Genomic DNA, 4,506 nt, shown 5'->3' on the forward strand with positions numbered 1-4,506 from the left:
TCCTCTACATGTACTTTTGGTTTTATGGAAGGTTATATGACCTCGGGCTAGCCCCCCCTCCGTTCTCCGCTCAATCATGCGATGTGGCATACGACTGTGCAAAAGGGTCGTGAGGGTTGGGCTAGGCCCTATCCCTTGGCCCTCCGCATGTGATCTTGTGGCATAGGGGTGACCATGGGCTAAGGCTTGGCCCATCCCCACCTACCCCCGCACCCCCCCCCCCCCCTTCATATATGCACTTACCAAGCTTTAAATATTTTTTTGAAGCAATGTTTTAACAAGAAACATGTGTAGCACATTAATGTGGGCCTTGGTTAATATGTGTGAGGTATCAGTTTCGAACCCCATAGAGGCCCGACTTGAAAATACAAAAAAATTCACGGTTAAGAGGAGGCTACGTGGCAGCCACTGATTGGCCCACGCGTCTCTCCCTCATTGGGCCACTTCACAAACCTTTGAACCAATCGAAAAAAATCATAGATGGACCAATAAAAATGTGACAAGTGTTAACTAATGGCTGGCCCAAAAAATTTAAATTTTCAAACCAATCAGGAGAGGCCATGTGGCAACCTATCATTGTCCAAAAATGTCCAGTCACCTGTCCTTTTTGCCAAAATTTGATTGTTTTCCAATTTGATCAGAACGCAATATCAGGAGTATCCAATATCAGTTTTGAGTGAAATGAATTACGTTGGGTTTAGATCACCGAGATCTATCCAGATGTTCAATTTTCGAGCTCTATTGTACACCTTTAATTTTCAGGACTATTTTGATCCACCAAATCACTACTCCCCATTGGAAGTTTTTGGACCTCCAAAATCTCTTTATCAGCCAAGAAATAGATGAGGGTACAGTTCCCTCACCCTTCCATTGTTAATCCACTAAACTTTACTTGAATTATTCATTTTCAACTTTTCATGAAAATACATCATTTTCCCTGATTTTGGAGTCCTTGTCTTGCTGTCATAGATGACATCTTGCTGCAATTTCCTAGAATATGTAGAAAAAAAATTGTCTTTGATGGAATAAACACACTCCCTCCTTGGTCTCCAAGTAAAGGAAACTTAGACAATCTCAAATTATTCTCACCTTGAACACTGTCGTCATGACGATGCTTACCATGTCTAGCCTTGTACTTGGGTTGAATCTTGACCAAATGTGATCACCATCACCATGCACCATCCCTTTTCAAATCCAACATATTATGAAACCCACAATATTAATTTTTGGAACCAATTTCCTCTTTTTCAATTTTCTTTTTCATTTTCTCTTTGACCTCTGAATGCTTTAACATGAGCATCTTTTTCATACCAATGTTCAATAATGATGCATTCTTCTCCAAATTTACTTCATTTTTTTCACCTCTTTTATGAGGCAACATGTTAGACTCCTGAAACATCTTATCCCATGAATTAGAAACATCAATGAAATCATATTTCAAACTTGATTCATATCCTTGAAAGGCTTTATATTCTTCAACACCTTCATGTTTTATAATTAACAATGCAAAGTTTTGACTAGGATTAACAATCCTCTTCATTTGTCCCACCTTTACAAGAGATGTATTCAACTTCTTGTTGTCTGCTCTAACAATGTAATCAATCCTATTCTTGAAAAAATGATTTTTTTTCTCATGGAGATGAAAAATATCTCTCCTATCATATAGATATGGGCTTCCTAAAACAATACCACATGTATCAATTAGAATGACATCAAGCTCTACCTCATCTAGAAAGTTTGCAGTGATTGCAAATTTCAGTTTACATCTTTTTGTCACATGCAGTTTTTCATTATCACATATCCAACCTAAAGGATAAGGTTTAGGATGAGGAATGGTTTCTAAATTCAACTTCTTGACAATGTCTTCTGAGATATGATTTGTTGGTGAACCACTATCAAACAGGGTATCTATCTTGGTATGTTTTGAAATAACTCTAATGTGGAAAAGCTCTATTCTTGTTTTTTTATCTTGAGTTTCATTGAGACAATTTGAACTATTATTACTTGAAATGTCCTTACCTTTTAAAACCATGGTTTTTATCTTTGTTTCATCTCCAGAATCTGAACCTAAATCATGTTGTGTAGTTGCAGCTGCCTTCTCTTTCTCCTTGTTATTAAACTTTTTGGGTCTCATTTCTAGATGAATATTCCAGCAATGATCTTCATCATGGCCCTCTTTGGAATAATGTTTACACGTGATATTTTATTTCTCCATATTTATGGTAGCGTTCTTCTTCCCTTTTCCTTTGAACTTAAGATTTCATTTCTCTCCGGACTCAAAGGAACTCTCACTAGTTTCTTCAGAAACATTTTTTCCTCTTGCCTCTAAATGAGTTGCCTGAACATAAACTTCATCTAGTTTTGTAGGGTTAAACATTGGAAATGTATGTCTCAAATAACTATGCAATCCTCCAATATATTTGAGTAAAGTATCTTGTGAGGACAAATATATACCCAAAATCAAAGCTCTTTTCCTAAATTCTTGAGTATTAGAGTGCACATTTTTCCCCTTAACCTACCTAAAGTTGTGCCAATCCATAATAGCTTTTTCCATATATGCTAGTGGATAAAATTTCCTTCTTATTGCAACAAAAAAATCATTTCAAGAGGATAAACCCTTACCGTGTTTCTTCATGTCCTCTTGAGTTTTGGCTTCCCACCAAATTAGTGTTGCACCTTCCAATCTAAGAGAAGCAAGTTGAATCTTGGTTTTATCATCCTTGATTATTTGTATCCTGTAATACACTTGAATCTAATGAATCCAATTATCTAATCTTTCTGCATTTACCTATCCATTGTACATAGGCAATTCAAACTTAATATCAATCTTAAGCTAAGGATTTTTACCATGACCCCTTGGGGAATTTGGAGGTGTTTGTGAAAGGGTAGAAGAAGTTGAATATGATGATGAATATGAGGATGAGGATGGAGGTGAGGGTGGTGGTTTGTCACCATTCTCTCCATTCCCTTTTGGAGGTTTGTCTCCTTTTTCTCCATGAGGTTTTGAGCTTTCTCCATACAATCTGGAATTCCTCTCCTCATACAAAACCTTAACCATCTCAGACATTTCAAAGAATGCTTTTCTGAAAGTCTTCTCACCATCAAACATCTCTTCAAGACCTTCTTCATGTGTCATGACTACTGAAGCCTAAGGTGTGTTTTTTCTCCTTGAAACAATTTGATATCTTGGCTCCACAAGTTCTCCTTCTCCTGTTTTGAGCTTCACCCTTGTAAGCATCAGAGAAACACTTTCAAAAAAATCAAATCTTCACAATAATCTGGGCTCTGATACCAAAATGATCTAAATGTAAACTTGAATATTTTTTAATCAATTTCACAAGTGTAAATTATATGTTCTTTGGGTAGAGGATTAATTTAATAAAAACATAAAAGATGATTGTATCTTAATTTTGTAGAAAATAAAGAAGAAATCAATAGCATAACACCATACACAAAACAACAAATGATAAAGGAGTTCACCCCTCCTGGGCTACTTCTCCTGGTCCAACTTCCAATGTTGGGCCTCTTTCATTATGCTCAAAAATATGTGTTTACATCAAGTTACAGTGCTCATAATGCTAAAAAATGTCTCCAATGGCTCCATAACAGTAAAAATCCCCCATTTTTGTTCTTTATGTACCTCATTTGGCCAAAAACTAAGAAAGTTATGCTTGTTTCTTCATTTTCCCAAATTCTCCTGCTAACCATCCTCCAATTCGGCCAAAACCTGGCTTGAGCACCCCAAATGTGGAACCGACATGCAAACATTACCTACATTCCTGCTCGGTGGAAAAATTCGTAGGACTGTTAACGGCTCCATTAAGCCCCCAGTCCCGAAATTCCTCGTCGCATGGCAGCCATATGGCCACGAAAAGTGTCAAAGTTTGGGGGCTCTCTCTAGCCCTTGTCTCCATGTGTGCCCCTGATTTTGTGGTGCATGTGATGACTGTGGGCTAGCCCCTCCTCCGCACATGATTTTGGTTTTATTGAAGCTTATATGACCTAGGGATGCTCCCCCCCTCTGTTCTTCGATCGGTCATGCGTTGTGGCATACGACTGTGCAAAAGGGTTCTGAGGGTTGGGCTAGGCCCTAGCCATAGGCACCCTTCGCGTGGCCCTATGGCACAGGGGTGGTGAGGGGCTAAGGCTTAGCCTAGCCCCACCCTCCATATATGTGCTTAGCAAACTTTAAATATATTTTTAAAACAATGTTTTAACAAGAAACATGTGCAACGCATTGGTGTGGGCCTTGGTTAATGTGTGTGAGGTCTTGGTTTTGAGCCCCATAGAGGCCTGGTTTGGAGATACAATTTTTTTCATGGTCAAGAGGAACCCACCTGGAAGCCACCGATTGGCCCATGTGGCTCTCCCTCATTGGGCCACTTAACAAAACTTTGAAACAATCGAAAACCATCATACACGGACCAATAAAAATGTTCCAAGTGTCAACCAATGACTGGCCCACAAAATTCGAATTTTTGGACCAATCAAGAGAGGTCATGTGGC

This window comes from Pinus tabuliformis, chromosome 7, assembly GCF_031772625.1.
Source record: "Pinus tabuliformis cultivar Carrire ecotype Pingquan chromosome 7, CPIR1, whole genome shotgun sequence".
Taxonomy (NCBI): domain Eukaryota; kingdom Viridiplantae; phylum Streptophyta; class Pinopsida; order Pinales; family Pinaceae; genus Pinus; species Pinus tabuliformis.